The sequence below is a fragment of the Mus caroli genome, unplaced genomic scaffold (genome assembly GCF_978045245.1).
Source record: "Mus caroli unplaced genomic scaffold, Mus_caroli_1 scaffold_11, whole genome shotgun sequence".
NCBI lineage: Eukaryota > Metazoa > Chordata > Mammalia > Rodentia > Muridae > Mus > Mus caroli.
In genome coordinates this window covers 99,401,118-99,413,389 of record NW_028227266.1, presented here as the reverse complement: position 1 = coordinate 99,413,389, position 12,272 = coordinate 99,401,118, and the positions used below count along the sequence as shown (strand labels likewise).

General features: G+C 44.5%; 1 protein-coding gene across 2 annotated transcripts in view; it reads right to left on the bottom strand.

Annotated features, from left to right (window-relative positions):
• Stag1 (STAG1 cohesin complex component) overlaps nucleotides 1-6,924 on the bottom strand; it is a 321,639-nt gene extending 314,715 nt beyond the window's left edge. For both annotated transcript variants that reach the window (XM_021171587.2, XM_021171588.3), the window contains exon 1: nucleotides 6,736-6,924. The gene's annotated coding sequence lies outside the window, so the exon portion shown is untranslated. The remainder of the gene's footprint in view (nucleotides 1-6,735) is intronic.
• Between the last annotated feature and the right edge of the window lie 5,348 nt (nucleotides 6,925-12,272).

Sequence of the window (12,272 nt, the reverse complement as noted above, 5' to 3'; positions counted from 1 at the left end):
ACACCAGTGATCCCAGCACTGGTAGACTGTAGTACAGTACAATTCAAGACCAGTTTGGTCTAAATATGGCAATCTAGACCAGCCAAAGTTACATGACTAGACAGACAGTCTCAAAACCTGGGCAGCAGGGAGCACTACTGTGTCTTGCCTTGATGCTGTACCTATCTAAAGAAAAAGGGCTCCCATTTCTAAACTGTGTTTAATGTAGCAGGAAACACTGCTTACTGACTTTTATCTTTCCACTCACCCTCTGATCATCCTTATTAGTTTTACCGATGCCTAGCTCTACATGAGCTAAAATTATTTATTTTCAGAAAACTATCCCTATCATTTCATCTAGAGTATCATTTATTCACTTTTTAAGATTGATGTTCTTTGGATCTGCATACAAGACTAAAGAAGGGGGGGAGGATCATAAAGAATCAAGGAATCAATTGTCCTCACTGGGTACTTTATTGCTATGATCAGACAATGACCAAAAGCAATTTAAAGGAAGAAAGGGTTTATTTTAGCTTATAGGTTATAGTCCATTATTGGGGAAAGCCAAAGCAGAACTCAAATTAGAAGCTTGAAGCAGAAACCCAACAAAAGAGCAATGCTTACTGGCTTGCTCCCCATGATTTGTTCAGGACCACCTGCCCCGATGGCCCCATCAATCACTATTCCATAAAATGCCCCACAAATATGCCAACATGCCCACCTGATAGAGGCAATTCTTCAACTGAGGTTCCCTCTCCCCAGGTGACAGAGTCTATGTCAACCTGACAAAAAAAACTAAGTGGCACACAAATGCAATAGAAAAAGACAAAAAAAAAAAAAATTGTGAGGTTGCTTTGGAAAGATAAACTGAACCATTAGACTGGTCAAAATTAAAAGAACACACTAATGATATAAAAATACACTGTTTTAAGAAACTATTTTAATTTGTCTCCCAAATATCTTTCCACAACCAAGTCTAACTCAGAAGGCTGAGACAGGAAGATTCCAAGTTTGAGACCAGTCTGAGATATGCAGGGAGTTAAAGGCCAGCCTGTGCTACAGAATAAGACGCTGTCTTAAAATAAACTACTTTACATAGAGAGAAGTCCAGGTCCAGGAGTTGTTATTCCAAAAAACAAAACAAAACAAAACCAATATGATACTATCCCCTTCAGTAAACAGGAATAATTCCTAATTTTTTGAGGCCATCATCCTAATTTAAAAAAAAAAAAAAACCACCTATCACAAAAGCTTTATAAAAGGCCTACAAAGAAAGATGAAAAAGATTCTAGAACATCTAACAAAGTATTAGGAGAGGGAAAAATTATTTTAACAAGTTGGCTTTTTAACTTTTGAAAAGCACATGTATTTATCTGTTCTAAAGTGTCATTGAAGGGAAACATTTTCTGAAGTTTGGCTGCTGCAAATGAAAGTATTATAGATATTTTGTTCACTTATCTTCATAAACAAGAATTTCCCTTATTGGGGGCAGAGAGATAGCGCAGTGGTTATGAGCGCTGACTGCCTTTTCCAGAGGACCCACTTCCATTCCCAGCACTCACGTGGGTCTTACAAGCATCTGTAACTCCAGTTCCAGAGGATCCTAAGCTCTCTTCTGTGGGCACTGTACACTCATGGTGCACAGACTTCCACAAAGGCACAACACACATAAACCAAATCTAAGTTAAATAATAAGACATTTTAAAGCCAGGCATGGTGTCTGGTGCACACCTTTAGGCCCAGCACCTGGGAGGCAGAAACAAGCAGATCTCTTGAGTTTGGAGTCAGCCTGGTCTACATATTGAGTTCTAGAATAACCAGAACTACATAAGAGAACGACTAGGTCTTTGAAAAAAGAAATCAAAACGTCAAAAACCAAAAAATAATTTCCCTCATCTAGACTATAAAGGTTTAAAGCAGATGTACTTCCAATGTAATAATTAGGAAAAAAAAAAACTTCATATATTCACTATTACCAATTTAAACTCTAACCAGAAGTGGTAATGTAAGGCCATGGTGATACATGCCTGTAGCACCAGTTCACAGGAGGCTGAAGCAAGAAGATAATGGGTTATTATTAAGCCACCTTCAGTTACAGAGTGTATTGCCAGCCTGAACTACATAGTAAGACCCTGGCTCAAAAAAAAAAAAATTTTTTAAGAGATCTAATTATTTGTAATTGTTCTGCCTGTGTGTGTCAGTGTGTCACATGTGTACAGTACTCAACAGAAGACAGAAGAGGGTGGCACATCCCCTAAAACTGGAGTTACAAACAATTGTGAGCTGCCATGTGGGTGGGAACAGAATGTGGGCCCTCTGGGAAAGCAGCCAGTGCACTTAACTGCTGAGCCATCTCTCCAGCCCCCAAGAATTTTTTATCGTAGTTTCAACTATTTCATTGGCATATGGCATTATCAGACTTTTTAATGTTTTTCAGTTTGATTGAAGTAAGTTGGTTCCTTATAGTTTCTACTTTGCACTTTCCTGATTACAATCCAACCCAAACTATGGTGAGTCAGACCACATTGTTAGGTTGTAACCCGCTTTCTCAATAAAGTGGAAAATAAAGTGTTCCTCACAAAGGTTAGATATTACTTCATTATAAGCAGCTACTATTTCCATTATTCCATTATTGTATTACATATATATTTGTACTGTTAAAATGTAAATTTTTTTAACTATTAGCATCTAGAAAGATTAAAAAAGGTATGTTTAATTATAGTAAAACTCCACAGTATCAGTTGTGCAACTCACTGGCTCACCATTTCCAACACAGCACAAAAAAATATGCTCTATAAAGCAGGCAGAACTTCCCAACACTGAATGGGGAAAAGTAAAAGGCTGGACCGAGCAGCAGCTGACCATAGTCTGTACATGTCTGTAATGCCAGCACTCGGATTCAGACTGAAATCTCTAGCCCAGCCTCGGTTAAATCACCAAGCTGAAGGCCAACTTGGAAAAACTCAACAAGGCTTCATCTGAAGAAAAAAAAGAAATTAAATTTTTAAAAAATAGTGAAGGGGCCTGTGAGATGGCTCAGTAGGTAAAGATGAGCTAAATTCAATGCCCAGACCCCACATGCTGGAAGGAACTAAATCTCCAAAGGTGTCCTCTTACTTTCATGTGCATAACGTGGAACACACACACCCACACACACACACACACACACACATACACAATAAATAAAACTTACATTTCTAAAATAAACAACAAAATCTAACAGGGAGGCAGGACTTGAGATGTCCTTCAAATACTGACTGGTAAAGACAGCCACTGAAGAGTTCATGTAGAATCCAGATGGTTCAGCAGGTAAAGGAATTTGCCACCAATTCCTACAATCTAGCAAGCCCCAGGAAGCCCAATTACACGTACCAAGGGAGGTGGGGAGGGAGGGGAACTTAAAACCCTAGGGAAGAACTTAGGGGTGGTACAGCCCAGCTCAAGTTGGATCCTGTATTGTAACTACCAAATGAGAGAAAACTCAACTCCTTCTCTAGAGACAAAACCCTACCTACTACATTAAGAATCATTCCATTCTGTCTCAAAAAAAACTAAAAAAAAAAAAAAAAAAAAAAAATCATTCCATTCTACAGCTTATACAAGAGCATTTTGTGTATGTTTCACAATGAAACCCTATGCCCCCCCCCCCAAAGGATTGGGAGGTGGGCAGGGGGTGCAAGACTCAGCAGATGGCAACTGCTGCCAAACTTGAATATCTTAAATTTAATCCCAAATCACACGTTAGAATCAAATCCTTTAAGTTATCTACTGACCTTCATATGAGCAGCATGTTCACAAGTTATTAAAAAAAATTGTAATACAAATAAAATTTAAAGATGGCAGTGGAGCATGGCTGTAATCCCAACATTTGATTGACAGAGGAAGGAGAATCAGGAGTTCAAGGCCAGCCTGGGATACATAGCACCCAGTCTTACCCAAAATGAAAATAGGGACAGAGAATGTAGCTATTGTAACATATGCCAGACCCTGGGTTCATACCTAGTAGTGCAAAAGACTGATTAAAACTGAGAGGAAGAGGAAGGAAGGGAGAACAGAAAGGGTGGGGAAAGCTACTGTTTTAGCTGTGTCTTTTTCTTATGTTCAGATTCTAACAGGGTAAATGTGAAGAGGCTTCTCTCACCATAAGTAAATAAATGATGGTCACACTACCTTTTCCTTGCGAGTGGGAGAGATTATGTAAATATTCCAGGATAACTTTCCTATGATTAGACCAGAGAGGGAAAAGGGTATTTTTGTATGTGTAATTAATGTCCCTATAGTTAACTGAAATTACATAAAGTTAACTGAAATTACATAAAAGATTATCTGGGTGGGCCTGACATAATCAGGTTAACTTTTGAAAGAGATCTTAAAATCTACAGGAATTAGAGACAGAAGTCAGAGACACTGATTCCTATAGTAGCCATTTTGTAAACTGTTGCCTATTAAGACCATATTTCAAAAATAAATAAAATAATAATAATTACAGATTTTGGCCAAAAGCTAACAAAGACACATTAAGTCTCCCATAGTACTGAGATTATTAAGATATATCTATCCAACTATAATCAAGCAAGGAAAAGATTATAACTATAAATTTTTAAGTTTTAGCTAAAAAAAAGGTTTTCAATGTGTAAAAGAACCATTGGCTTACCTCAACTTTAGAAATGAGGAAGGTAAGATTTAAATAGTTAAAAAGTAAAACCAAGACCTCAAACCTAGGGGATGTCTCAAGAAACTTCAGTTCAAGGTTCTCACTTGTCCCTGCAACACAGCTTGAGTTTTTAAAAGAACCTTTCAAAGCCAAGAGTGGCTGTAATCCCAGCATTTGAAAGTATGAAACAGAAGAATTGCTATAAATTCAAGGCCATCTTGAACTACATACCAAGATCCTTTCTGAAGAAAAAAACAAAACACAAAAGAGCCATTCAGTAATTGGCTGGCCTGGCACCCACCTATGATCTCAGAACTCCATAAGCTGAAGAAAAGAACTGTCCTAAATTAAAGGCCACCTTAGACTGTGTACATAGTGGTTTCAAGGCCAGCCTGGGCTACACAATGAGATCATGTTGGTTGTGGAGGGGACAACCACACAGTGATTGTATTAATCTCTTCAAAAACGACAATACTAGACCTCTATTTGTTTTGTTTTAAAGACAGTATCTCATAAAATGTCCATGCTAATTTCAACGTATGATTCCCCTTGCCTCTGCCTTCTCAGTAAACAGAATTACAGGCATAGACAACATGCAGAACTCCAAAGCACAGTTGTAAAATGCAAAGAAAAAAAAAAACACCTGTGGGGTTTCTCTTAGAAGTTTATTCGGGTAAAAAAAAAAAAGTGTTACATTTCCCATAATTAAAAACAATGAAATATCATTCCTTGTTCTTTCAGTATTTCTTGGTCTAATTGTTAGCCTCGATTTTATACATTATAAGACCATCACCCATCATACAAGAACTCCCACTCCTCTGTACATTTCCATAAGAGCTTCACCATCAGAATTTGCAATATATATGAAAAAAAAAAAACCCATTGGGAAACCTAAAGGTAAAGTTACAAATTCCATTAAGTTACACATCGTACAACTTTATGCGGATTTTGGTACTTTCACAAACACTACTTTTGCTAGATGTAGAATATAGCTGTCTCTAAGCACAACCAGGAGAGAATAAACATGTCCCTCATCTTAACACCAACTTCAACAGCAAATAACTCGCTACCACAAACTGCACTATTTGGGGTCTATAGGGCTCCAAAACCAACCCAGAGCTTAACACTCCCAGGACACGACTGTCTGCAATGTGGAAAGAATCAGTAACAATCCTAACGTAGGCAGAAGCGGGTGACGTGACAATCCGAAAACCAGAAAATGTTGTGGTTCCCTACTACATACAAACAGCACTCGGTTCGGACCCCTCCAAGTCCAGCTCCCAGCACTCGGGTTTCCCAGCTCTTCATCCCGCCCCCCACCTTCAGGGAAGAGGAAAAACAACTTTTATTGGCCTCATCTCCCGGGGGATTGGGAAACTAGCGGGGCAGTGCTCCGGCCTGGACACGTTTCACCCGGAGGCCCCCGTCCGGAGCTCGGACGGCGGATAGCGGGAAAGCCAGGGCTGCGACGTCCCGTCGGCCCAGGTCCTCAGCCCCCTACCCGACCCCAGCAAAGCAGAGGCCTGGGACAGCAGTCCAGGCTGAGCGACCCCCAGGACCCTCGGCAGAAGCCAGCTCCTTGTCATGTGACGCCGCCGCCGCCAAAGCACCGCAGAAACGCAGGGCGGCGGAAGGCGTTCGCGCCAGCCCGCCTAGGCTGGCCCGGGCGCGGGCGAGTCCCGAGAGCCCGGGCGGGGGGGGCGGAGGGCGGGCTTGGCGGCGGGCCCGAGCGCGCCACAAAGGCTTCCGCGCTACCGCCGCGGAGCCCGGGCGGGCGGGGGCACCGTTTTCGCGGCCCGCGGGGAGGGGTGGAGGGAAGCGGAGCGCCCGCCGCGCCCACAGCGGGTCCCGGACGCTCGGACGCCCGGACGCCCGCCCGCAACCGCCGCGCCGCGCAGCGCACAGGCCCGCGCGGCCTCCCTCCCCCGCGCGGGGCCCGCGCCGGCCCGCCCGCCCGCCCGCCCGCTCGCCGCTCGCGCTCCCAAGCTCTCGCCCGGCCTCCATCTTGGATCGGCGCTTCCAGCCCCCGCGCCGCTGCCGCCGCCGCCGCCGCATTTCCCCCTTTCCCGCCCCCCGCCGCCGCCGCCGCCGCCCGCGCTCACCTCAGCTGCCCATCCGGGCGCTGTCGGCCGTCGACCTAGTTTCCCCCCAAAAGTCTCCGGTGTGTTATTCCCGAGGTGGGGGGGTGGTTACGGGGTGGTCGCCGGGGGTTCGGGAGCGGGGGCCGCGCCTTCAACGGAGCTGCAATCCTAACCCGCCATCTGGTGGCATTTTCCACACGCCAATGGCGCCGCTGCAGACTCGGGTCCCGACCGCCCTCTGCTGGCCGCGCTGCTCACTGCTCCGCTGACAGGACGGGCCTGCCCGGAAAGGGGAGGGAGCTGAGGCGCGAGCAGGGGCCCTCGGACGGGGCCGCGCGCCATCGCTCGCCTCCGGGGGGCGCGCACGCGCAGCAGCGGCGCGGGAAACGTGGCCTTTTGCGTGGCTGCACCGCCCCCCTCTGCGAAGCTCCTGCTCCGCTCGGCCAATGGCGAGCCGCGGAGACGTCTGGACCAGGGCGCTGTGGACGGCTCCTGGGCCGCCCGAGGCGAGCGGAAGGACGGACTCCGCGGCGCCTGCGCGACCCGCTCGCTGGGTTGCCGCCCGCCATTTGTAGAGCTTCTCCAAGAGCCGGGAAGGAGTCCGCCCCCAGCCCTTCCGCCGAGGCCCCTCCCCGGCGGGGGCTGCGCTCCGCTCCCGCCCCGAGGCTGCCAGCCGCCCACACCCGCCCGTTATCGGGGCGAGCCGTGCCAACGCGCCCCCGAGCCCTGCTCCCTCCCCGGTTAGCGGGAGTCTCCAAGCTAGAATTGAACGCACGGTTTATTATTGATGAGGCGCTTTTTCAGAACGAGGTTGAAAAGGTTTCGAGGACTGGGACTAACCCCCTGCCTGCCGCGGAGCTAAAAGGAAACAGTGACCGCTCCAGGCCGATTGGCGTCGTCCTGCCTCTGTAAAGCAGGTTCTCGCCGAGGTGCAAGCTTTGCATAAGGCGGCAGCATTGGCTAGTTAGTGAGAAAGGAGAAGCTACACGGTGAAGATAGACTCTGCGAGCAATCAGATTCTCCTCCCACAGCCTAGGACTGCTTTCTGTGGTTCTCAAACGGACGTGCGAATAATGGAGCCTAGCCGAAAGGGAAATAGCCAGGCGTAGATCTTGACCCCTTCCTTCCCTGCTGCTCTCTACCTTAGCTGTCCTTGACCAAGGCTCTCCTAACCTTCCGCCTGCTTATTAACTCCGCACTACAAAAGTGAATTCTTGGTCTTGTAGGTCATCAGCCTCATTGCTGACTCAATTTTTTTTTTATTGGCAGAGGCAGCTGCATTTTCAATATCTCCTTAGAAACGTTAAACTTGTTTATAGTCTTGAGGGCTGGCTGGCTAGCTAGTACCTCAAATGTCTCTGGAATGAATCCCAAAGGTTGCAAAGTGCGTTCCGCATCACTGGAGGAACTTTGGTATGAATTCGTGACGGTCCTTCCGGCAAAGTGTCTCCTTTACTAGCCTCTGATTGACTTCCTATTGTGTTCTCTGCAGAGCCTGTTTCTAGCTTGCCTTGTTAAAAGACGTTGCGGGCTCCAAGCCATAATCATATGGAATTTAATCTATTTTCTTAATCTCGAATATGTGGGACTCTGATAAAGAGCTGATATTCTATCAACATGTTTGTAGTTGTGATCACAAAAATCTCACCTAGTTTAACCATCCCCCATTCCCTTCTCTCCAAGTCCAGCCTTGCCTGAATGCCATTGCCTTTTTTTTTCTAGAATAGCTTCAATATTTTATCTTCTAGGTGCTTTCTGTTTTGTTTTTTGTTTTTTCATGTTTCCATTTATCTTTAAAAACAATCAAGGCTGTTAACTCCCTCAACTTGCTGTACTATCACGATGTTCCTTACCCAGCCACATGTCTGAAGAGAATCAGTGGGTGCTCTAGCCACAGCCTTGGGAGGCTGAGGCAGAAGGATTTGGAGAGAGATACAATGAGACTTATCCAAGGAGGATGAGGGGACCAGGGGCAGTCATGTCCTTCACCAGGCCCCACCCACCCTTGAAAACATTTTAAGCTGCTTCTTTGAATCTGTACCTACATTGTTCCCTAGTCTTCTGATTGAGTTGCTAGCTTTGGGTTTTGTTTTGTTTTGATTTTTGTGTTTTAGATCCCACAGTCCAACCCTGAGTTCTCTGCCCCTTTTCTGCATTGTTGCTCTTTAAAAGTCCCCAAATTACTTGTCAGTTCCCAGTTGTTCCTGAAGGAAGATACTGTACTTTCAGCTACTTTTCAGGTAGCTCCATCCAGCTTAACACTTAAAAATAATTCCTCTCTTATCCTAATATCTTAATAACTCTGTAATTTTAGCAGGTTTGGGGACTGCACTGTGACCTGTGAACCTAGACGGTTCTGAACAGAAATGTAATTTCAGGCAAATCCCAGGGCCTGCTTCCTTGGCTATAAGATGTAAATAGCAGCAGTTATCTCATAGGGTGGCTATATGTATATATTGAGCTGCACATACATCGATGCTATCTGTATTATTGCATTGTTGCTTTTATCTTACAATGTCTTCAGATTTTTTTTTACCCTCGCTCTGGAGATTGAAACCAGGACCTCACAAAGCATGGATTCAGCAATTGAATTACACCCCAGCCCAGCATTTATTTTTGTTGTTGGGGAACAGTTTGGCATTTCTTTTGTTGTTAGGGATTGCCCATTTTCCATGTTAAGGATCAATCCTGAGACTTCTGCTGGATCATCATTTGTGTTTGTGTGTGTGTCTGTGTGTGTGTGTGTGTATCCAAGGGCATGGGCTTTTGAGTTCACAGCAGTCTAAATTTTACTTTGTTGCCACACATAATTGAACTGGTATGTATACATAATTATTTAATTCCCAAAAGAAACTCTGAGCCTGATCCTATTGTCATTCAAATATCTGCTTTTGTTCTCCAAAGGCTACTGTTGCCCTGGCTCTTTCCTCCCCACCTCTTCCCATTGTCTTACACCAGAATAAATTGTAATAGGCTTTTCTTTCTTCCCTCTCTCTTTCTCTCTCTTCCTCTTCTCCCTTTTCTTCTAGCCCTCTCCTTTTTGAGATAGGATTTCCCTCTGTAGCCCATGCTGGTCTCAAACTTAAAAATCCCCTGCCCTAGCCTCATGAGACCAGAGATTACTGGTGTATAGTGCCACATTTTGTGACCTCCTCGTAGACAGTCCTGACCCTTCTCTCTTTTTTTACCGAAAGAAAAACTTTGTTTTTCCCATGGCTCATATACATCTATAAACACATAATGGCATTCACAGAGTAATGGCTGACCTTGGTTGTCAGCCTGACTGCATGTGGAATCAACTAAAATCCCCTGTAGCCAGGCATTTCTTCATGGCTCAGGTGGGAAACCCATCCTAAATTGGGGCCATGCCTTCTAGTAGAAGCCTTTGCTTTTTGACTGCTTGACCTCTCTCTCTATGGCAAGATCGTCCTGTTGCTAAGGCATTCCTTTGCAGTTATTAGAATGTACTTCTTTGGGATTCCAACATAGACTGAATGCCAGTGGCTCTCCAGAAACCCTCTGGGACTCCATCACCAGATTGGGACAGCTGAGACATCCTGTCTCCTGGACTGAACAACTTGGATTCTTGCCCTTTCGCTCAGGAGACATCCACCGTCCAGCTTCAACCTATAAGCCACTCTGTGTGTGTGTGTGGTGTGTGTGTGTGTGTGTGTGTACACCCACGCACCTGTATTTAAATTCCACCAGTGAATGTAGTTATCAGTTGAGATAAAGATATTGTAGCCATAATTTCAGTTACCATTATTTAGGTGTAACAAATAAGTTTATGCTCATTTCTGTACTCCTTGATCCTCCTAATCAATATAAGTTCTAGACTTCTGGGATGATGAGACAGCTCAGTAGACAGCATCATGACCTAAATTCACTCTGTGAGACCCAGAAGTTAGAACTGTTTTTTCCAGACAGGGTTTCTCTGTGTAGTCCCAGCTGTCCAGGAACTCACTCTGTAGACTAGGCTGGCCTCGAACTCAGAAATTCGCCTGCTTCTGCCTCCCAAGTGCTGGGATTAAAGTCGTGCACCACCACACCCAGCTAGAACTGACTCTTTTATGTCGTCCTTTGACCTCCACATACATGTTATGGTATAAAAGGAAGCATAGACATGATAACTATTTTTTTTAATTCTACCTACTTTAAAAGTAATAACCCAAAAAGGGCTGAAAATGTGGTTCAGTAGTAGAGCACCTGCTTAGCATACATAGGGACTGGGATTCCTAAACAACATACACACATGCAAGCGAACGCACTCTCACGCACACGCACGCGAGGTAAGCCAGTGAGCAGCACTCTTCCCTGGCCTCTATATGCTTCAGCTGCTGCCTCCGGGTCCTACCTCGAGCTCCTGCTCTAACTTCCTGGATGAAGGACTACAAACTGTAAAATGTAATAAACCCTTTTTCCTCCCAAGTTGTCTGTAGTCAGTTGTTTTTTTTTTTTAATCACAACACTAGAAATCTTAAGACACAAGTTATGCCTTATTTTTTTTCTAATTGTCTCTTTCAAAAATTGTTTAAAATAACCAGATCAGGTCTAACTACCCATGTGAGAAAAGCATATTCATTAATCCTCTGACTAGCGCTGGAAGGACTAGAGGTTCCATAACATGTTCCACTCTGTTGCAGACTTACGTTTCTGAGAAACATCAGCTCTTTCAAGATTCTTAAGATTCTAAATCTCTTGATATAGATTTTGAAAAGCTTTTCATTAGCAACTTCAAAACATAGAAATGATGGAAATATCAAAAATATTTGGCTTTTCAAAGACATGAGACCTGAATTACAATGAAACAATCAGAATACAAAAAAAACAAAAATGACTTTCACACTGAAATGTGGAGAGAATGAACATTGCCCAGGAGGTCTTCAATATAAAGTCAGTTCTATGATGACGTCGCCTAGGCTTTTGGATGGACTTTCACATTTCCCTACAGATCTGCCAAGTTCTAGAAACCTGACAGTGCACTAAGCTTGGCATTTGTTTGCTTAGCACACATAAGGACTGAGGTTCCGTCCTCCGCAACACACACACAAGGCAAGCATTTGTTAACCAATGACAGGAGAACTAGCTGTGATTATATAGACAGCATATTCCCTGCAAAACACTGAACCGACAGCTTCTTCTCTAAATAGACCTTCAAAAGAGCTTGGTCAGTCTATTCCTCCCATGGTTCTTCATAGCATACACAATAGAAATTGCATTTTTGCTTTGCTTAGGATAATGACATAACTAATTATTCCTCCCTCTCCCTTTACAGCTGCAGCTACTGACTAGACGCAAAGGGGATCTGTCATCTGATCATTCTCAATATTCACTTTAGTTACTGTCTTGTTTTTTGAGATGAGGTCTCTCTGTAGTCTTTGCTGTCCTGGAACTCAGTCTGTAGACCAGGCTGGCCTCGAACTCACAGAGATCCCCTTGCCTCTGCCTCCTGAGTGCTGGGAATAAAAAAGCAAAAACCTGTGCTACTACAATGCTTGGCTTCACACATCACTTTGTGTGTGTGTGTTTTGCCTGTATGTATGTATGTATGTATGTAT